The sequence below is a fragment of the Macrobrachium nipponense genome, chromosome 4 (genome assembly GCF_015104395.2).
Source record: "Macrobrachium nipponense isolate FS-2020 chromosome 4, ASM1510439v2, whole genome shotgun sequence".
NCBI classification, from domain to species: domain Eukaryota; kingdom Metazoa; phylum Arthropoda; class Malacostraca; order Decapoda; family Palaemonidae; genus Macrobrachium; species Macrobrachium nipponense.
Window position 1 is genome coordinate 67,079,288 of NC_061100.1, and position 24,040 is coordinate 67,103,327.

The 24,040-nt window shown below is 41.1% G+C and overlaps 1 protein-coding gene and 1 long non-coding RNA gene across 2 annotated transcripts in view; one reads left to right on the plus strand and one right to left on the minus strand.

Annotated features, from left to right (window-relative positions):
* The window catches only part of LOC135210941 (zinc finger protein OZF-like), a 63,706-nt gene continuing 39,666 nt past the window's right edge, over window positions 1–24,040 (plus strand). The window contains exon 1 of the mRNA XM_064243914.1: window positions 1–56. The gene's annotated coding sequence lies outside the window, so the exon portion shown is untranslated. The remainder of the gene's footprint in view (window positions 57–24,040) is intronic.
* LOC135211651 (uncharacterized) lies at window positions 11,594–12,285 on the minus strand. Its single transcript, XR_010313694.1, has 3 exons — window positions 12,082–12,285; window positions 11,858–11,940; window positions 11,594–11,729 (listed from the first exon to the last, which is right to left on the minus strand). It is a non-coding gene; the product is annotated as an uncharacterized LOC135211651 (long non-coding RNA).

Consider the following 24,040-nt stretch of genomic DNA (forward strand, 5'->3'; position numbering starts at 1 on the left):
TTGAGGTCTTGAGGACAGGACTCGAACTTACGCTTGTTGGTCGGGCTATTGATGCGGTAAGCTTACTGATTTTCTTTAATATTTTTCATATCAAAATCATAGAAGCAATCCCGCTCCTACCTCTAGGAAGGAGACTGGCAATAGTAGGTACTAGTAGCTAGGTATACCTAGGTAGTATACTAGCTAGCTACTAGGTAAATGCAAACCTTTCCCATATCTAACTTTGCATTACCTAATGCCTCCGACTCTAAATACCTATTCTTCCCAACCCCTTTTTTTATGAGTTCCTCACTCATTTCGAAAAGGCCCAGAAGTCTGTCTGACTCTTGATCATACAGCTCTTAGCTAGGTACCTAGGTCCTACCTAGCTATAGCTAGCTACATCAAGTTGTCAGAGGCAGGACAATACTCCTCCTCGCTCTTATGACCAGGAGGAATACCTACCCTAGGTGTGCAGAACTCCAGTCAGTTCTAGAGGCTCACTCACATTCCTCCCACCAATCAGTGAGTCTTCATTACCTACCTACCTAGGTATGTAAAGGACTGAGGGTTGTATATCAATACCTAAATTGTACAAACCTGAGGTCCTTTACATTACCTAATGCCCACCTCATGCCACCCCTCAATCTGAAACCTGGGCCTAACCACCTTGTTCAAGAATTTAACGGCCATAATCCAGCCTACGCTGAGAGTAGTAATTCCTTATGTAAAGGACCTCAGGTTCGTATACCTAGTTAGGAAAAATACAATTTGCTTTCAAAAATTGTGATGCTACAATGAAATATGTGAAAAAAGCAAACGGAATCATGTAATTTTTTTACACAATAAACATGTCCGCAACACAGTCTGTTAAAGGAAAAAAATAATTTACCTAATACTAGTTCACAACAAGACGTACTAAATTCATATTTTAACTTAAAAACACGTCGTATATTGAAAAATTACCTTGTCTGATATGGGTTAAGTATCTAGCTATTCTTGTATGTTAGCAAAAAGCAAAACAATTGGCTATGAATTGAGTTAAATATGGCGAAATAAACTTGTATTCTCCATCAGCTGATTTCCAAACCAAAACATTGACTGCTTTGTTAGTATTTTATGATACAATATCATGAGAATACATACAATGTTATTGGATACAGTAATATATAACTTTTTAAAAGATTGATGGAAAAGATGCATACCTATTCATTATGCATTTATTTCATGATTATACGTAGCCATCAACAGCCTGACATTGCTCAATTGTGCCGATGTCGGTCTGAATCTGATTCCCGTTTCGTTTCCTTTTTTTTTTTTTTTTTTTTTTTCCTTTACTGATTTATCATAGTCAGAATGCATTGAATCTCCAGAATTGGCTTATATTAATAAATGCTGTGGCTAAAGTTACGGCAGCTGTAACACGACTCTCCAAGGCTATAGTTACGACAGTTTTTTATGAGCATGCGCGTGTACTTTCTCGGACCCGTCGCTTGTGATACGCAGGAAGTATATTCCCGAAGTGTATACCATGGGGCTGCTAGGCCAATCACAGCCCGGAGAAAGTGGCGTAGAATTACATTATCTCCCTTTCTGCCAATCATTGGAGGAGGACGAATAATGTTGAAAAAGTTTCGTGTATTTCGCAAAACCCATTTAGTCGTATCCACCCCTTTGGCTGTATGTATTCAAGAACCATCATTCATTCCTCAGCAATATCAATTGTAATTTTTTTCTATCTAGATATGAACTGCCTTTATGTAGGTAATTTAGAAAAACATAAGTCGAATACTTAATAGAAAAAAGAATTTTCATTTGGCTGGAAAACCGTCATGCATGGAACGCTGTGATTAGGTGACGATTCCCCATTCCTCTTTCATGAGAGAAATAATGAAATTTCATTTCATCCCAGCTATTTCAGCTTTATAATTTGGTCTGCCATTGCCTGGAATACTGCTCTCATGTCTAGAAAAAGTGCACTACATATAGTTCTGCTTCCTTTCTTGACTGCCTACTGACATTCATACTCAATCTCTTATTAATGCAAGGGACTCTCTCTCTCTCTCTCTCTCTCTCTCTCTCTCTCTCTCTCTCTCTCTCTTCTCTCTCTGTGAATGATTCTTTCAAATTGTCTCTAATTGCAGAATTCTCATCCTTCAGTTTCTTGGCTCTTTTGACAGTCCTCTTTAGGATGCAAGTTTGCTGTCACTTGAATCAATGAATATTGTTTTGTCTAGCTATATAAGAATTTTTATCTTGATTAATTATCAAGTTCAGTTTTATGTCTGTGAGCTTAATGTGGGTCGTCTGGCCCATCTTGCATGCTTTTCAGCAAAACAAGAGCAACATGACCTCCTAATGCTGGTTAATTGATAACTATTACATACAGGCAATGTAAATGTAGCTTGTAATACTACTACTGAGTTAGGTTAGCATACTGAAGCAAATGTTTTCTCATTTTTACAGTAAATAATTCTAACATAAACTGTTGAAACAAAAACAAAAAATAAATAAAACTGGGCTAATGCACAATGGTTACTTGCAGTCACTTACTAAGTATTGCTGAACTATTTTGAAAAGTAGAGATGTGGCTAATGAAACTTCTTACCTTAGTCAAGGACATGATAGACTAATTACTGCCTTGTGGCCCTACGGTCGTATTAAGAAATATTATAAACCTTTTACCATTCCTTGGAAATAAAAAAAAAGGCCATGGGCCGATAGCATTTTCCTGATGTTGGTCATCAGAATAAAAGACTCAAAATCAAATATTATACATAAGAATTTTCTTGAAAAAGAAAAAAAGCATAGGGCAAATTAAAATTTTTATTCGGCAGGCCAAGACCCTAAAACAAATTTGTTCCTACACCGTATACAAACCTTCCGTCCTTTACTTAGGATAGATTACAGCTCAGCTGAAACTACCGGCTAATACACTTTTATATACTGAGGCAGTAAGTACCGGGCCGGTAGTTACCTGCTTGGCAGTGGGGAAGCACTGCCTCCCCACCAGCTCACTTAGTTGTCACTTTGATTACAGCCAGCAGCAAGGAAAGGCCTAGCCTAGGCTAGGTCGGTCGAGCTGGGGGGCCCAGGCAATTCATCCTGCATAAATCAAGACTTATCTAAGATCGTGTTAACACCAATCATGCATAATCTTATTACGAGAGAGGGAGAAAGAGAGGGACAGGGCTCCCTTCTCTCCCTCAACAATTATGATAGGCTACAAGTAGCCTAATAATTACCCTTGTACATCACAATAAAAATTATGTAGGGACAGGCGCAAACCCGCCCCTGAGCCACTGGGGGGGAGGTTTATTTTAAAGTATAAGTTAAACCGCTATTCTTTATACCCCAGCGAAAGTCACGAGCGAGTTAGGCCTTCTTTATATCTTACTTCGGATAAAAGTAAGTACGTAATACATAACATGTCACTGATGATTATAATTCAACCTCCATATATATATAACGAAAACTCAGTGGAGATTAGTGTGTGAAATTAATTCGCGTTCTGATGACGCTCCCACAATGGCGGGCCAGCCGACGGCGCCCACAATACTTTTTCTGAGGGGCCGAAGGTGACTATGGAAAACCTCTCAACCATATAAGTCACAAAAAACTAAAATTGGGAGTACTCAGCTTAGGTGTAGAGGAGTTTCTTCCAGTCGACATCGCGAAGAGAGCTTAAATCCCTGGGTAGCTGCGACAAATGCTATTTCGCACACGATCGCTAATACAGGAAGGCTGGATGACGCCGGAGTCGGGTTAGTAGTAAGTAGTAGCGGGAGCGAGGAGGGAGGAGTGGGCGTTGCAAACGGCTCTCTCTAAGAGAGGGGATTTTGGAAAAGGAATCCTCTAAATTGGCAGAAGGCCTGTGAGTAGTGGCTTCCACTTCGCCCCTTTACTTATACCGACGCCCTTTGGGTGCTCGCGCTGAGGGTAGTAACTTCAGCATACCATGCTAGTTTTTTCTCTGGTATATTTAGGATATATCTATACTTGAAAAATGAGCTACAGGGATTTTTCACAGACGAACACAGGTCGAACCCAGAAATATATATGCAGTAAAATGTGGAACCTTACCTTTCGAGTGAGGCGCTCTCCGAAAAGGGCGACAGAGGAGGAGGACAAATGACACTAATTATGAACACTTAACTTTACGAAGCACATTAAAAAATGGCAGAAAACATTTACACTAAACTTTACGAAACACATTAACAAATGACGGAAAACATTAACACTTAACTTTACAAAAAACTTAAAATTAAATTTCTCTTTTTTTTTTTTTTTTTTTGTATTTTTCTAATTTTTTTATTTTTTTTTACTATTTTATACTAATTTATTTATTTATTTATTTATTGTTTATTTATTTTTTTTTTTTTTTTTTTATTTTTTTTTTTTAAAATTTCAATTTCTTTACCACTTTCAACTTCCTGTTTGCTTACTACTACTAAAGGCCTCTTTAAAAAATAACTATCTAAGGAAGATTGCTTCTGCCTGCTTTTCAAAAATGTTCCTGAAACGACTCGGGCAAATGTCATCGAACTGCCAAAGCATACGACCTGTGTAAGCCTTTTCGGGGTGTCTCTTTTCTACAAATGATTGCACTATATGAAAAGCAGCTAGAGCATCCTTAATTTCTGCCGTTGTCATAGGGTCCTCCTCCTCCTCCTCGCCGTTTCTAGAGAACTCTTCTTGAACAACATTACGTTGCATGACCTCCAACTCCTTCAGGTCATCCGACGTAAGCTCCTCTTGGCGCTCCTCGAGAAGGTCATTGATGTCGTCCTCGTCGATGACCAGCCCCATGACTTGCCTGCCGAGTGCAATGACCTTGTCAAGATCTGGTTGCGAAACAGTCTCAGGATCGTCAACTGTTTCTGAATCTGCATCAGCTTCGCCCACGTCGAATCCCTCAAAGTCTTGGGCAGAGTTTCCTCCACGGATAATTCAAGGTTCGCCTCGAAACCTCCTGCCAAGCTTGATCGATGAGTCGGATGCATATGACGACATCGAAATGCTCCTTCCAAAATTCACGCAAGGTGAGGTTTGTGGTATCGGTGATGTCGAAATATCTCTTGAAAAGATGTTTCGTATACAGCTTCTTGAAGTTCGATGTCACTTGCTGGTCCATGGGCTGGAGGAGAGGGGTGGTGTTAGGACGCAGATAATGAACCTTGATGAAAGAGTGCTCCGCTAGGATATCTTCCTCGAGGCAAGGAGGGTGAGCGGGGGCATTTTCCAACAACAGCAGACATTTCAGAGGGAGGCACTTCTCTTCCAAGAATTTCTTCACTGTCGGGCCGAAACACAGATTTACCCACTCAGTGAACAAAAGTCTCGTTACCCAGGCTTTCGCATTAGCCCTCCACATCACCGGAAGATTCTCCTTTAGCACTTTGTGGGCCTTGAAGGCTCAAGGAGTCTCCAAATGATACACAAGTAGGGGCTTCACCTTACAATCCCCACTGGCATTGGAGCAAAGTGTGAGCGTAAGCCTGTCTTTAATAGGCTTATGCCCAGGTAGCTTCTTCTCTTCCTCAGTGATGTACGTCTGACGAGGCATTTTTTTCCAAAAAAGGCCAGTCTCATCACAGTTGAAGACTTGCTGAGAACTGTAGCCTTCCTTGATCGTCATCTCGTCAAACGTCTTAACCCTTTAACGCTGAAGGGGTATAATAAAAATCTTCTCCTGTATGCCGGCGGGGTCTGGGAGTGAGCGCTGAATCGGAAAAAATGTTTTTTTCAAAAATCACAGCACGCTTAGTTTTCAAGATTAAGAGTTCATTTGTAGCTCCTTTTTTTGTCATTGCATGAAGTTTAGTATGCAACCATCAGAAATGAAAAAAAAATATCATATATAAATAATGGGATATATGATAGCGCAAAAACAAAATTTCATATATAATTGTATTCAAATTGCGCTGTGAGCAAAACGGTTAGAGCTAACGAGTTAATTTTTTTCGTTGTATTGTACACTAAATTGCGATCATTTTGGTATATAACACATTGTAAAACGATCAAGGCACCACAGAGGAAATATTATCACAAAATGATGCATGAATTCGTAATGAGCGGACGTAAAAAAAAGCGGTTTTCAAAAATTCACCATAAATCGAAATATTGTGCTAGGGACTTCCCTTTGTTGCAAAATGAAGGTAATTGATTGAATATTACTAAACTGTAAGTGTTGTAGCTTACAATTGCAGTTTTCGACCATTTCGGTCGAGTTAAATTTGACTGAAGGATGAATTTTTTCTATTTATCGTTATTTATATAAAAATATTTCAAAACTGATAAAAGCTACAACCATAGGTTGATTTTCTTGTATTCTACATGAAATTGCACACATTTTCATATTTAAAACTTTATGTAACGGCTAATTTAAAATGGTGCAAACATTACGACAATCGGACGAAAATATTTATGAGTTTTTCGGAAGAGTTACCGCGCGGACGTAAGGAAAAACTTTATTTCATAAATTCACCATAAATCGAAATATTGTGTTAGAGACTTCCAATTTGTTGAAAAATAAAGGTAAATGATTGAATATTACTAGAATGTAATATTTTTAGCTTACAATTGCGCTTTTCGACCATTTCTGTCGATTCAAAGTTGACCGAAGGTTGAAATTTCTGCACTTATCTTTATTTATATGAAAATATTTCAAAACTGATAAAAGCTACAACCATGGGTTGTTTATTGTTGTATTCCAAATGAAATTGCGCACATTTTCATATATATGTAACAGCTAATTTAAAATGGGGCAAACATTACGACAATTGGACGAAAATTTTCTGATTTTTTTCGGAAGAGTTACCGCGCGGACGTAAAGAAAATTTTTTATTTTTTCATAAATTCACCATAAATCAAAATATTGTGCTAGAGACTTCCAATTGTCACAAAATAAAGGTAAATGATTGAATATTACTAGAATATAAGAGTTTTAGCTTACAATTGCGTTTTTTTACCATTTCGGTCAAGTCAAAGTTGACCGAAGGTTGATATTTTGGCACTTATCGTTATTTATATGAAAATATTTCAAAACTGATAAAAGCTACAACCATGGGTTGTTTTTAGTTGTATTCTACATGAAATTCCACACATTTCCATATATAAAACTTTATGTAACGGCTAATTTAAAATGGTGCAAACATTTTCAGAAGAGTTACCATACGGACGTAAAGAAAAGTTTTTTTTCATAAATTCACCATAAATCGAAATATTGTGCTAGATCAACGAAATATTGTGCTAGAGACTTCCAATTTGTTGAAAAATGAAGGTAAATGATTGAATATTACTAGGATATAAGAGTTTTCGCTTACAATTGGGTTTTTCGACCATTTCGTAGAGTCAAATTTCTGCACTTATCGTTATTTATATGAAAATATTTCAAAACTGATGAAAGCTACAACCATGAGTTGTTTTTGGTTGTATTCTACATGAAATTCACACATTTTCATATATAATACTCCATGTAACGGCTAATTTAAAATGGTGCAAAAATTATGTCAAAGTGACGAAATAATTTCTGAGATGTGTCGCTGATACTTTTGTGTGCGATAAGAAAGAAATTCGTGCTTGCGCGCCTGTGTAACGATTGTAAACAAAACAACGCCTTGATCCGTGAGCTCCCAGCATCCCCCAAGGCGCGTGATTCAAAAGTTTTCGCCTAGTAGGCCTATAACTATTTTTCCGTGAATTAAAAAAAAAAAACTTTTTATATCGACGTACCATACGTCCAATCGGCACCCAACAGACAATTTATATCGACGTTTAATACGTCCAATCGGCGTTAAAGGGTTAATAAAGGCTTCAGCCGCTTTTGTGTCTGAGCTGGCAGCCTCCCCATGCCGCACCACCCACAAGAAGCCTTGAAGTCTGGGGTTGGTGTTGATGTCCCTTCTCCTCCGTCGTCTTCGACCTGTGCAATCAGATCACGAAAAATAGCGCTAGCCTTGTGGCAGATTGCCGTCTCGCTTATCGTATCGCGAGCGGTTTCCTTGTCTTTAATCCATACAAGAAGCAGCCTCTCCATCTCACTATGCACGTGGCTCCTCCTGTTGGACAAAATAGTCATGCACTTGGAAGGTGTAGCTGCTTTGATGGCTTCCTTCTGCTTAAGGATGGTGCCTATCGTCGAGGGATTTCAGCCGTATTCCTTAGCGATCACACTCAACCGCATGCCAGCTTCATACTTTTTCATTATCTCCATCTTTGTCTCCATAGAAAGCATTCTCTTCTTTCTGTGAACTTCAGCAACATTCTTGGGACCCATGGCTAAATAAGTTAATTAAGTTAACACACAACATGATAAAGTATACAAGTAGAAAGCCAAATCACTAACACCAATTTATGTTAACAAACGAAATACGTATATGTGAATGAACAAATTCCGTGTGCGTACGATAACGCTGATGTGACGAAGTGGCCAAAGGACGCCTTTACGTGGAGGCATGATGGGATAGATGCTGACCAATAGGAGAGCAGGATCTTACGGCGGTGACTAGCATCAGGAACCAATGGGAGAGCAGGAGGATGGTGGTGAGTCTACTGAGTTAGCGGTGCGCAAGTTTTAAAATTGTTCTCGGCGGTCTGGGCGAATCTCGGACTTTACAGTACACCCTTTCTCAACCTGAATTATTTTCGTATACAGAAGCAAAAATATCATCGTTTTTGCTTTCATAACTTGGATTTTTCGTAAGTATGGACTTTCGTATGTCGAGGTTCCAATGTATGCTGAAAGTAATTCTCATGCAAAGGACCGAGGGTTTGTATGTCGTGTAGGAACAATATTAATTCCAGCTAATTCTCTAGGTTCAATGCATATTGGCTTATGATTATTCAGTGCAAAGGGAAATTGAATAACATTAACAAGTTAGCCTAGGCTGATGATATTGTATACATACAAATACAGTAGCCTAGCCTACAGTATACTCTATACTACACATACAGCATAGTAATTTATTAATCGTTGTGGCTACGGTTATGGCAGCCGTAACGAAAATTTCCAAGGCTAGGGTTACGACAGTTTTTATGCTCGTGTGTTTTCTGGGGCCATCCCTTGCTGACATGGGGGCTGCTTGGCCAATCACAGGATGGAAAGCCAGTGACATAAATGACATCATTTCCCTTCTGCAAATCATCGGAGGAGGACGAATGATGTTGAAAAAGTCTCATGTACTTTGTGAAAATTAGTAAGCAAACAAATTTATTTCTTTAGTCCTTATTATCAGTATCAGTGCACAAATAAATTGGTATGTCGGAATTATTCTTTTTATCACAACATTTCTTGTGCTCAATGGTATGGCTGCTCGGCCAATTACAACCTGGAAAAAAGTGACATTGAAATGACGTCATATTCCTTTCTGCCAATCATCAGAGGACAATGATGTTGAAAAAGTTGTTCAGTGCAAGACTGAAACATCAAAATTAAATTTAGACTTCAATTCATCATACAAATAATTGAATGACTTTTGTACCATTAAAGTTGTAGGCGTCGTAACCCTGGAAATAATTTCTGATGAATATAATTGAAAAGCTCCTTAACCTCGGAACGTCGTAAGCCGAACCCGTCGTAACCCGGGGACTGCCTGTATGTATGTATGTATGTATAATTATACATACATACATGCATCCATACTTACATATATCTATTATATATATATATATATATATATATATATATATATATATATATATATATATATATATATATATATATATATATATAATATATATATATATATATATATATATATATATATATATATATATATATATATATATATATATATATATATATATATATATATATATATATATATATATATATATATATATATATATATATATATAATATATATATATATATATATATAATATATATATATATATATATATATATATATATCTATATATATATATATATATATATATATATATATATATAATACAGGCAGTCCCCGGGGTTACGACGGGGGTTCCGTTCTTGAGGCGCGTCGTAAGCCGAAAATCGTCGTAAGCCGGAACGACACTTGGAAATATGCCTTAAACTAAGAAAAAGTTAGAGACCTTACCTGTGTGACATGCAAGTAGATTGCATGATGTGTAGTGTGGTTATTTCAATGGCAAAGGATGGTTCTTGAAGGTATAATTCTTTATTAAACTCTTGTGACACTAAAAAGCACAATGTACTACATTAATCCTTAGGTTAGATTATACACTAAACACTATATATGCACTGTACACTTCGTAGTAGTATTTGTTAGATCCTGGAGTACACTAAAATCCCAGTCTGGTAGCTCTGGAAGGTAAAAGTATAACACAATTAGTACAAAATACTACACAAAGTCCTGAATGCAATATGTAAATTATAGATATCAAGAGTAAAAGAGTTAATGTATGTTAATTAATTCCTTACTTTTAGTTTATAATTTCCTTACTTTGAGTTATATCAAGAGTAAAAAGTTAATGTATGTGAATTAATTCCTTACTTTTAGTTTAAATTTGTCTTTCAACGTAACCCTGGATGCACAGTCTTATGTGGCCCCATAGCCTACATCATTCAGGGGGTTCTGGAATGTAAAAAAAATAATTAGTATGTCAGTAAGTACTCTATGCATAGTAAGTTACATACAGTAATATGCACCATACAGTGGTTTAATATCACATATATAACATGTATAAAACTTAGTTAATGTATGTTTAATTAATTCCTTACCTTTAGTTTTAAATTTGGCATTCAACGTAACCCTGGATGGACAAAGTCTTATGTGGCCCCTAGCCTACATCATTCAGGGGTTCTGGATGTACAAAAAATAATTAGTATGTCAGTAAGTACTCTATGCATAGTAAGTTACATACAGTAATATGCACCATACAGTGGTTTAATATCACATATATAACATGTATAAAACTTAGTTAATGTATGTTAATTAATTCCTTACCTTTAGTTTAAATTTGGCATTCAACGTAACCCTGGATGGACAAAGTCTTATGTGGCCCCATAGCCTACATCATTCAGGGGGTTCTGGAATGTACAAAAAATAATTTTGTCAGTAAGTACTCTATGCATAGTAAGTTACATACAGTAATATGCACCATACAGTGGTTTAATATCAACTGGTATGCATTATTGTAAATGATTGGTCTACACCCCCTGTTCAGCAGGGAGTGTACAGTACCAATTCCATGAGGGACCTTGATCACTTATCCCATGTGAGAGATCTTGGTCACTTTTTTTTAGTATGTACGTATAAAACTTACTTAATGTATGTTTACTACTATGTATAATTCCTTACCTTTAGTGTACAGTAGTACATAGTTTACAGTTGTCGTGCTATGTTATGTAGTAACCCTGGACAAAGTTTTATGTGGCCCCATAGCCTGCATCATGGAGGGGGTCCTGGTTTTCTGGAATGTACCAAAAAGTATCAAAGTTAAGTCATGTTATGTATGTTTAGTAAGTTACATACAGTAACCATACGTACAGTGGTTTATAACATGTACATATGTACATAATCAACTTGGTTGGAAATTCCTGTAAAAAAAAAGTTATGTACGTATGTAATATGTACTACTGTATGTAAAAACCTTACTGTTCATACTTTGTTACACTACATGTTACATGTGATACGATACTTTTCCTGAAGGGTTTTTTCCATCCAAAAATGGTGCTTCTACTTGTAGTAGTTATCCCTTGATGACACTTGTAGTAACAACCTGGAGTTGTGTGAAAAATGTTGGTTCTGGAAGGAAAAAGTAACAAAATTAGTGTACAAAATATACCTACAGAAAAGTTGTGAATGCATATGTTAATTACTGTAGATATATCAAGAGTACTAAAAGAGTTAATGTATGTTAATTAATTCCTTACCTTTAGTTTAAATTTGGCATTCAACGTAACCCTGGATGGACAAAGTCTTATGTGGCCCCATAGCCTACATCATTCAGGGGGTTCTGGAATGTACAAAAAATAATTTTGTCAGTAAGTACTCTATGCATAGTAAGTTACATACAGTAATATGCACCATACAGTGGTTTAATATCACATATAACATGTAGTATAAAACTTATTTAGAAATTCCTTACATAACTTACCAACTTTTAGTGAGTCTCAAAGCTGTTACCTAGGTTGTGGGAGATGGAGGTGGAGGTGTAGAGCATTCATGATAAGGATGCATTCCAAACCTAACTTCAGTGTGCTTTATCACAGATAACAGGCTAGGATGATGGGCAGTCTGGAATGAAGAATTAATATTAAAGGACAGTATGTAACCACTTAGGTGTACAAAATTTATTGTACGTATGCAAACATTAACACAACTGAGAATTCTTACCTTCAGCAAAATGAGACATGTAGGCTATGTAGAGGTCTGGTTTATGTAAGTCACAGGTGCATGCCAGTCTGGAATGATAATGTAATACATATGATTATAGTATGTATGTTACATACATAACATGGTTATTACATATGTAATATTAAAACATTAATAAAAAAAAATGTCCTTACCAAATTCTAGTGGTTGGCTTGCTTACTGGGATGGCCATATCGTACATGAGAGTGGGTGGCTGGGCTATGGAGTGGGATGGGCAGGTGCTTGGAAGTCTGGAATGATAAAAAATATATAAAATGATAGTTACTACTACTGTAACTACTGCACATGTTATTACTGTTTGACATATGTAGTGTGTAATACGTATGTTCAATATAAAAAATGAAGAATTCTTTTACCTGAAGGAATGGGAGAGGTGATACTACTCGTATCAACTGATTTGGGCTCTGGAGGTGGTACTCGTATCAACTGATGAGGGAACATCTACATCTGGAAAGAATGATAGGGTACATAAAATATATTATAAGGTGATAATTGTAGCATATGTACACTTTTAATAAAATTTCTATTAGCAATTTATAAAACATTTTATACAAATTTGTTAAGGATTCCTTACCTGATGTATAGGGCGAGGCATCAAAACCATGGAAAGGCTCAGGGTCATCTGGGTCACTGTCACTATCAAAGGGGTCTGAAATGAAAAAAAAAAAAAAATAATAAGGTTATGCAACATCAAACACATTGTACCACTATGTAAGTTTAGTGTACGTATGTATGTAGGGTGTAAACAATTTCCAACATGAAAATGAGAAAAAATGAAATTGCTTACCTGATTGTACACGGTACAGGTGGGCGGGGTGATACAGAGGTCCAGGTCAGGGATCGGGACCTGCCGTACATCTGGAACTCACAGGTAGTACAGGGAGATTCTGGAACTGTCACAGGTAGTACGGAGATCTGGAACTGTCACAGGTAGTACAGGGGGATCTGGACTGTCACCACTTCTGCAATAAAATTACAAATGATGAAAATTAATGAAGTTACAATTTACTCTTACATTTAGTTGTTACATTAAAAAATTAACACATTTTAATATGTACACTATGTAAACACATAAATTAGTAAAACGTTCAGAATTCCTTACCAGGACTAGGAGTGGGCGGTGGTGGTTACTTGGAGACTTGTGAAAGGAAAGTGTCAAGCCTGGACTGACACACTTCTCGTTCGTCTGCTTCTCCTTCCAGGGTCTCCTTTGGTAGAAAGTCACCAAATCCATGATTCCTCTCTTGATTTTGTCAAACCTAGAAACGTTAGGGTCTTCTGCCTCAAAAGAAGCCAAGGCTCTCTCCAGATGGAGTAAAAACCCCTCTGACAAGCCTTTCACGTTAATGACCTGGGTTTTGGCTCTGGTGCCGCCTCCTCTTCTCAATCATTTGTTGTTCAAGTTCGTAGTAAGTCCTCTGCAGACAATTCCTCTCCATGGGAAGCCAGCAGCTCTGTTACATCATCAGGTTCAAGATCTAGTTGCAGCCTCTTGCTTAGCCCTACGATCTTCCTCGTCACAGTCTCGACGTCTTCTGCCTGGTCAAAGCCTTCAAAACTGTGCACAAACTGTGGACACAGTTTCCTCCAGGCCCCATTTAAAGTGGTCGTCTTCACCTCGTCCCAAGCACTTGCAATGTTCTTCACTGCATCTGCAATGTTGTAGCCCTTCCAGAATTGCTTCAGTGTCAACTCCTTGTTAGCTTCTATGCATCAAAGCAAAACGTATGGTCCTTCTAAGGTAGTAAGCCTTGAAATTAGCTATTACTCCCTGGTCCATTGGCTGTATCAGCGATGTGGTATTGGGTGGGAGGTACACCACCTTCACATTAGGATGCATGTCGCTCAAATTTGAAGGGTGACCAGGGGCATTGTACAGGAACTAAGAGGGCCTTAAAAGGCAGACCCTTCGAAGTCAAATACCGCTCCACTGCTGGCACGAAATGGTCATTGACCAATCTTCGAAGACCATTAAGGTAACCCACGCCTTCTTGTTAGATTTCCAAATCACAGGGAGTTGACTCTTGAAAATGCCCTTGAAAGCCCTGGGATTCTCGGCCGAAATACACCAGCAAGGGCTTCAGTTTTCAAATCACCACTTGCATTGGCCCCAAACAGCAAAGTCAGTCGCTCCTTTCCAGCTTTATGGCCAGGTGCTGACTTCTCCTCCTTGGAAAGGTACGTTCGATTTGGCATTCTTTTCCAAAATAATCCAGTCTCATCCACATTAAAGACTTGGTCAGCCGTGTAACCACCATCCTTAATATCTCAGCCAAACCACCTGGAAAAACTTTCTGCTGCTTCGCTATCAGCACTAGCAGCTTCATTCACCTTGCAGCTTCACATTATGCAAATTTGCACGAGCCTTAAAACGGTTAAACCAACCTCTACTCGCGGAAAATTCACCACCAGCACTGCCTTCGCCAAACTTTTTCACTACTGCCTCATGCAGCGCTCTAGCCTTCTCCTGGATCACACTTAAGCTCACCGGAACACGTCGCTGGTTCTGGTCCTCCAGCCAGATCATGAGCAATTTCTCCATTTCAACAATGCTCTGGCTACGTTGCTTCTCGTTTATCACCGTTGACTTCATCGGTGCAGCATCCTTAACATGCTTCAGAATACGTTCCTTATCCTTCACAATGGTTACCACCGTGGTCCTGCTCAAGCCTAAAGAACGGCCTATTTCGGTGTTAGTTTCTCCCTTCTCCGAACGCTTTATCACGTCATATTTGACCTCCATCGTGATGACCTTCCTCTTCTTGGATGAACTATCATCGGAGAAGTACTTTGGCGTTTAGGAGCCATTGTAAATTTGCGAAAATGGCAAGGAATTTCAGCAACGTCTCAGCACACAACCTAGTGGTGGAATGCAGGCAGGCACGCGATTGAAGTGGCGTCCTTTCGTATTGTTACGCTTGGCGTCCTCGACCGTCCGAGGTCGTTGTTCGGTCAATTTACCATACGTTTAATAGCGTTAATTAATTTATGCACCTCCGCTCAAAAACTAGTTCTGCATATGAGGTATCGTTAAAAAGCATAACAAAACGTCGTAACCTTGGAATTTGTGTTGTAATCTAACCAGAAACTTAGTTTTTTTTTAATTATATGTACTGGAAACAAGCAATGATTTTTCATTATATTTGCGCTTTTGGACTGTTTTAAACTGCGCATCCCAAGCTAGTGTATTCATTCGCCCGCAAACTAGTTCCGCATATGCGGCGTCACTAAAAAAAAAAAATTAAAAAAAATACGAAAAAAAAAAAGTGTCAAAAATCATCATAACCTCAAAATTTTTGTTGTAATGTAACCAAAACATATTTCTGGGCTCAGCTCGTGTCGCTTGCGCGAAATATCCTTTAATCTATTATTTCTAGGGTAAATGTACTAACACAATACAGAGAATAAATAAAATAAAGAAAAAGGTCAGTATAACTGACTCGCTCACCCTCTAGGAGGGTGTCGGTATGAACACTAGGCGAGTGAAGACCACTACCACGAGCCAAATGCAATAGAAATCTCCCACTACAAAACCCTCCAAGAGGGAGCCGTCCCACAGAGAGAGCAGCTCGTACTACTACTACTCCATCCCATGCTTGCGACGACTGCTGCGCCTCTGGTGGCCATCCTTTTCAGTTAGCCTGCACACGAGTCTACACGTGTTTTTTTTATTTTTCCTCTCTGTGATTTTTGTGCCCTTTCTTCGGATTTTCGATAATGGAGCGTGCAGCTATTGCAGCAGCTAAGTTAAGTACTCAGTATTTACGGTTAGCGAGTTTTTTCCGTCCCCGAGACAGTATTTGCCGTTTTTTAGGTACAAATACGTTCTCGGGGCTGGAAGCATGGCAGCATGGTCCTGCCGCATGTTGGGTTCGTTCTTGGTCTCCCATACCTAGAAACATCCCTTATTATTTTACGCTCTATTTGATTATCCACGTCGTTAGGTCTACTCAGTTGTCATACATGTATGTCACCCTTATGTAAGGCTTTTTCTATCCAGGGACCCTAGTCCAGGTTTCTTAGTATCGGCCCCTGACTAGCTTTGAGTGGTAGACTCGCTTTCGGGCTATGCACACTCCTGGATTTTTTCTCCTGCTTTTTTTACCTTCTTTCTTTCATTTTTATTATATATATTTATATGTTTTGTCACTGTGAGGTTAGTTAGCGTCTGGCTTAGCCTAGGTCCCGGCTCGTAGAGAGCCTAGTCTACCGTTGATCAGTTCGGTCGCTTCCACATAGCTTCTCTCTGATCAAGCTTGGTTTAGCCCTTGGGCCTTATGCTACCGCTTGTCAGTTCGGTTGCTTCCCGATAGCTTCTCTCTGATCAGTTGGTTGGCCTAGGCTTGGTTACCGTATCTTAGTTTAACCGCCTCGTTGGTTCACTACGTGATCACGAGTCGCCAGCAGACGCCTGCCAGTCCCCCTCCCCCCTCCTCTCCCGCTCTCCCATAGAGTCGGGTGGGGGTGGGTCGGTCTGTCCTTGCTCGCCCCGCATGCCCGAGCCTGGCTCCCCCTCTCCCCTCCACCAGAGGGACCTGGGAGTCCGACAGTCCCTGACTGGTTCCGACCTCTCCGCTTCTCGGCTCGGCCGGGTGGTACGTTGTGGGGGGCCCTGGCCTTCCCCCCCCCGTTACTTCCTTGCCGCTCCGGGCTAGCTCGAGTCTGTATGTCATCTCGCCCTTCCCTCCTTACTAGAGCTCCTCCCTATCGGAGCCCTGGTATCCAGCGGAAGGGTATAGTCCACCGTAGTTGGACCGGAGCATACAGTAGGTCTTTACTAACCGTACCGTATTGCTGAGTTACTACACTCCGCTTCACTGGACCTATGTCGGTTCATTGCATGACATTGCATGTAGGTTTAAGTTATCTTTAAGTTTATTCTTTAAGTTTCTTAAACCATCCCTACCCCTCCCTTTCATTTTACCGGATCTCTCCGGGATTATAGCCTATTCAGGCAATGCAGGGAGGGGTTATGCCCAAATTTTTCCGAGCTCCGGCATGTAACGGAGTTCTTTGTCCTTAGTCTGTAAGTGTTCCCCCTTTAAGATACTCATGTGTCTTCCCACTTACAGGCCACCAACTGTGAGCATCCGGGATGTTCCGCTACACTTCAGGACCCCTGTGGACACGAAGTTTGCCGGTCCCATGCTCCATGCGCGACTCCGCACGGGGACATCCAGGTCTGGTAACCATGAGACGTGTACCATATGTTACGATCTGGTGAGCCAGCTTTTGGAAGGCGTAAGTATTCCATCTCCGCATGCTGCTCCGCTTCTTTTAGTACTTAAGTTTTTTACGTTATTTACTTTAACTTAAGGCATCTAGTTTTAAGTTATATTCTAAGTTTTAGTTTTAAGTGATTCTTAAATCTAAAATATACCCTCTCTTACAGGCTCCGGCAGTAAGAGATACGGCATTGGCTACCCTGCGGGCCTGGGTCGGAGGTTTTGGCAAGAACGCCGCCAAGGGTCAGCCCTACATACTGGAGAAGCGATTAGCTCTGTTAATCTTTCCCGGAGGCAAGGCGACTGGGTACGTCGACCCGGTAGAGGCGGACCCCTCTATTGCCTTTATCCAACAACAACTGGCGGCCTCCTTAACAGAACAAGACCAGGATATCTCCACGGATGTCGAAAACAACCCTGGATATAAATGTTGAACCTATGGTAGGTATAGACGACCTGTTGGGCCGAGGTAAGTAATGCAGGTACCCAAGGGTCTCCCTTGGGAGTGACTGTTTCTTCTACCCCTGCAACCTCTCCATCCTTCCAAGGCTTTACGGGTGATGAGTTATATACTCCTCCAGAGGCTTCGGGTTAGACCTAAGATCAAGTCCAAACCATATTGACCTTGACTAATGGACGTCATCGTCTTCAAAGAAGACGTCCTCGTCTTCTTACCTCGCGCAAGTCTCCGGCTGCGTAATCCGGCCCAGACAGGTCTAAAGGGTCTAGCTCCGGCTCAAAGTCCTCAAAGAGTAAACCTAAGGAGAAATCCCGCACCCCGGCAGTATCACCAGTTCCACTACCTTTGGTGCCTATTCAGAGTCTCCCCTCCACCCCTCCGCAGCAGCTCCGGCTTTGACACCCAATGCTGGCCTGTTGCAACAGGTGGGCGACCTAGTGGGCTCCCTTAAGACGAGTATGGAACATATGATATCCCGCCTGTCGGACAGGATCACTTCTCAGGACACTATTATAGCCGGTCTAAGAGAAGCCCCTCTTGCCTCTCTCCCTCAACCTCCAACACTAGCGGATCTCAGCTTCCCCCGCATGACTCGCTGCCCGCTTTCTCCATGAACAATCCTTGGAGAGTAGCATCATACGCCCCCTTCCAAGGATGGTCTCATCTCCATACTGGAGTTTGGAACTCGAAGAATAGAGGACTTCGAGTTCTACCCGGAAGGCCCTACAGCCTCCCTTCATAGGCTACGCTAGGCTCACGCCTTCGGCTATGGTTAGGGATGACAGGGTACCAAAGGAGACAGTCCTCTATTCTCGAGACCAGGCTCAGCGAGAATGGCTCAGATGTTTAGGGGACATGGACTGTTCGAACACCAAGATCCAAACCACCTTCAAAAGTCCCTTTACCATTTCACGATGGACGAGAGTACCCCGCTCCCTTTCCTAACCAAGATAGCTAGGTCGGACCATCTCAGCAGCTCAGAAAGGGGAACCCATGCCTCAGTTAAAAGAAGCAGACCCCAACATCTCCGTTGCTCCCTTCAATTGGAGAATTGTGGGAATACTTGCCTAATCTTTCACAGCTGGCAAACTCAACCTGACTGTGCTATGGAGCAGTTTGGTGAAAAGTCTGCCCAGGCTCCCTGATAGTCTTATTCAATGCGGAATTTGACTCGAAAACACGACTATCCAGCCATCCATCAACCTGATGTCTGTCTGAGGTAGCAACCATGGCTTATGGTTCAGAACCAATTTTTAAGCTTATGACCAAAGCCTGACTCAAACGGTGCAGTCAGATATGTTCGAGTTTGCCACTGCCAGAACGAATTGTAGGAAGCATGTCCTGCTAGAGGCAACCATTCGTCATGAACCGAATAGGTACTCTCTTTCTAACATCTGGGGCGCAGATCTCTTCCCAGAGGCTATGGTAAAGGAAGTCCAGGCAGAGGCTACGAAGGTTGGAAGACCAGCGCCTTAAGGGAGCCGTTGGGGTTCTTACGGCTAAGGAGAAAGGCAAGACCTGACCCAAAACCAAAAGGTAAGGGGCGGGCAAAAGGAAAGACCCAGGAACGTTTCCAGCCTTACCAAAAGAAGCAACCGCGCTTCCCTCAACAAGTTCCTACAGTGCCGTTAGTGCAGACAGCCCAGCCCTCCACGTCTAAAGGTCAATCACAGCCTATTTATGTGATATCCCCTCAGCCTCAGCCCTCCACCTCATACGCCATCTCTCCAGCTTACAATCAAGCCTTCGAGAGTCAAGCTTCTCAGAAGTATGACCGCTCGAACAAGGGAGGCAGAGGTAAGCGGTCCTTTCGTGGGAGAGGATCGGGAGGCCCCTTCAATATGGGAAAGCACTTCAGAGGAGGTCGAGGGGGTTACCAGAACCAATGAAGAACTTCAGGTAGGAGGGAGGCTGTTTCACTTTCGCCACCGGTGGAACTTCAGCCAGTGGGCTCAGAGCATAGTGTCAAAGGGCTGGTTGGAGCTGGTTTTGACGAACCCACCTCAGCCAGACCTTTCCGTCAACTTCCTTCCAAGGAATTGACAGAGTACGCAGAGACCTCCTTCAGAAAGGAGCTATAGTCAAAGTCAAAAGGTTAAAATTTCAAGGTCGCTTGTTCAGCGTTCCAAGAAAGGCTCAAACAAAAGAAGGGTAATCTTAGACTTGTCCGCTTAAACTTAGCCATCCGCTGCGACAAGTTCAAGATGCTCACGATCTCACAGGTGCGGACCTTACTTCCCCGTGGGGCCGTCACCACCTCTATCGATCTTACAGAGCCTACTATCTATCCCTATTGCAAGACACTCCGTCCGTATCTGGGATTCAAGATAGGAGATCAGACGTTCTCCTTCAAGGTAGTCCCGTTCGGGCTCAACGTGGCACCCAGGGTGTTCACGAAGCTAGCGGAAGTAGTAGTGCAACAGCTCAGAGCTCAAGGGATTATGGTAGTAGCGTATCTCGACGATTGGTTGTCTGGGCCCCATCAGTCGAAGAATGCAACAAGGCCACACTGAAAGTGATCCAATTCCTAGAATATCTAGGATTCAAGATAAACAGATCCAAATCAAGACTCACCCTCCAGAGTCAAACTTTCAGTGGCTAGGCATTCAATGGAATCTATCCTCACACACTCTGTCGATTCCATCCACCAAAAGGAAAGAAATAGCGAAGTTCAGTCAAGCAATTTCTAAGTCACAAACTAGCATCAAGGAGAGCTCAGGAAAGGATCATCGGCTCTCTCCAGTTTGCTTCAGTAACGAACATCTTAATGAAAGCCAAACTAAAAGATCTAACCAGGATCTGGCGCTCACGAGCAAATGTCAGGTCCAGGGACAAGCTATCCTCAGTGCCTCTGATTCTGAAAGAACCGGCTTCGGCCGTGGGTTCAAAAGTCAGAATCTGTCAGTGTCAGTTCCTCTTCAGTTCCCTCCACCAGGATCACCATCCACACCGACGCGTCCTTAAGCGGCTGGGAGGGTACTCCCAAGTCAAAAAGGTTCAAGGAATTTGGTCACCCCAGTTCCGTCAGTTCCATATAAACGTACTGGAGGCAATGGCAGTTTTCTTGACTCTGAAAAGATTACGCCCACCAAGGTACTCCCACATAAAGCTAGTCTTGGACAGCGCAGTGGTAGTACATTGCATAAAATACAGAGGAGGCTCCAAGTCGCGTCATCTAAACCACGTCATGATAGCCATCTTCTCCCTGGCAGACAAATTCAGTTGGCATCTTTCCTCCACCCACATATGCTGGAGTGAGAAACGTCATAGCAGACGCCCTATCCCGATCAGTACCCTAGAGTCGGAATGGTCTCTAGACGAGAGTTCGTTACCAATGGATCCTTCAAAGAGTCCCATGGGCTACAGGTGGATCTCTTCGCATCACAAGCAAACCACAAACTACCGTGTTATGTAGCCCCCAACCTGGACCCTCTGGCTTACGCCACGGACGCCCTGGCTCTGGACTGGAACAACTAGGGAGAGGATTTACGTCTTTCCCTCCAGTGAATCTTCCTTATGAAGGTATTAGACACAAAACTCAGGACATTCAGGGTCAAGTGGCTCTAGTAGCCCCAGACTGGCCGAAGAGCAATTGGTACCCCATGTTTCTGGAATGGGCCTCGTCCCATTCGGATCCCAGTCCCAAGCTCTCCCAGTCAGTACAAACGAAGACTGTGTTCGCTTCCTCAGGGATTCTCAAAACCCTAACTTTATGGATTTCATGAAGTTTGCGGCAAAAAGAGATTGCGAATATTCTTGACCCTCGAATTTTATCTTTTCCTGGAATCCGATAAAAGGGATTCAACTTTGAGGCAGTATGATGCTGCCGTCAAAAAGTTAGCAATCTTCCTGAGGGAGTCAGATATCAGATTCATGACAGTTAATTCTGCTATATCCTTTTTCAGATCTTTATTTGAAAAGGGTTTAGCAGCTAGCACTATTACGACAAACAAGTCAGCATTGAAAAAGATATTTCAATTTGGATTTAACATAGACTTGACAGATACCTATTTCTCGTCTATTCCTAAAGCATGTGCTAGACTTAGGCCCTCTGTCAGGCCTACGTCAGTTTCATGGTTCTTAAACGATGTTCTAAAACTGGCTTCCGAAACCGATAATGACACATGCTCGTTTATGATGCTCCTAAGGAAAACTCTGTTTTTATTAAGCCTAGCTTCAGGAGCAAGAATTTCAGAACTGTCGGCTTTATCCAGAGATCCGGATCATGTTCAATTCCTTCCCACAGGGGAAGTGCTACTTTCTCCGGAACGTAGTTTTTTAGCAAAGAATGAAGATCCTTTGATGAGGTGGGAACCTTGGAAGGTATTACCCTTCCGCAAGATGTTTCCCTTTGTCCAGTTTCAACCTTACGAGCCTTTCTATCCAGGACCTCCTCTTCCTCTCGGGGCCCCTCTTTAGGAGGGAAAAAGGTGGTACTTTATCCATAAAGGCATCAGGCAACAAATCCTGTACTTTATCAAACAAGCCAATCCTGACTCCTTTCCAAAAGCACATGATGTCAGGGCAGTAGCCACCTCAATTAATTACTTCCAGCATATGAATTTTGATGATTTAAAGAAGTATACCGGATGGAAATCGCCCGACAGTGTTCAAAACGTCACTACCTTAAGTCCCTTGGAAGCTCTGAAATTCCCAGCAGTAGCAGCGGGTAACATAGTTTCCCTGACTCTAGTTAGATTATAGTAGAAGATTCAGTCCTCCTTTCTACCTGCCCTCACCCAACAGTTCGTCTATTCCTACCTTGTTCATTAGCTTAGCATTCACCTTGTGTCTTAGCTGCTTTATGATTATATAGTGTCCCTTTTGTCTGGTTAGGGACACACACGCTGATTACATACTGATCTCATAGATGTTATCCCCTTATTTTTAATGCTAGGGGATACATCATATTACAATGGTTACGGGTTTTGTATATTAAGTCATATACATTCCTGAGATATATATTTTTGTGATTGATCAAATATTTATGTAACTTTATATTAATTGCTATTTCTATTTTGATACATGTTGTTACACAGATTTATTATGATAGGTAATCATTTTACCTATTTGTATATATGTAAATTACCTTATGTTATTAACATAATTAGTTTTAAGGGTAATTAAGCATAATTCTGATTTTGTTTTACTGTGTATTTGTATCTTTTAGCAATTATATTCATTCATTTATTTGTATCTTTTATTTGAGACCTATTTTGTTTTATTATATTCTGTTTACTTTCTTTACAATCTTGTGCTGTTTCTCTGGTACGATTTCGCGCAAGCGACACGAGCTGAGCCCAGAAAAAGGATTTTGACGTAAGGAAAAATCTATTTCTGGGCGATTGGCTCGTGTCGCCAGCGAAATACCCCCCCTACCCGTCCCTTCGCTCAAGATTGTCTGCTAACTTCAGGATGGCCACCAGAGGCGCAGCAGTCGCAAGCATGGGATGGAGTAGTAGTAGTAACGAGCTGCTCTCTCTGTGGGACGGCTCCCCTCTTGGAGGGTTTTGTAGTGGGAGATTTCTATTGGCATTTGGCTCGTGGTAGTGGTCTCAATCTCGCCTAGTGTTCATACCGACACCCTCCTAGAGGTGAGCGAGTCAGTTATACTGACCTTTTTCTTTATTTTATTTTTATTCTCTGGTATGTGTTATACATTTTTTACCCTAGAAATAATAGATTAAAGGATATTTCGCTGGCGACACGAGCCAATCGCCCAGAAATAGAGTTTTTCCTTACGTCAAAATCCTTTTTTTATTAGTACTGTGCTAAACTATAAAGGATTTTTATCATAGCATGCGTTTTTTAAAAGCGTCGTTAACTCGAGCGTCGGAAGCGTCAGCGTCGTAACCTCTGGAACAGCGTCGTAACCCAGGACGGAATTTCCATTGAAATATTTAGAAAAGCGTCGGGGGGTAACCTCGGAACGTCGTAAGCCGGAACCGTCGTAACCCAGGGGACCGCCTGTGTATATATATATATCTATATATATA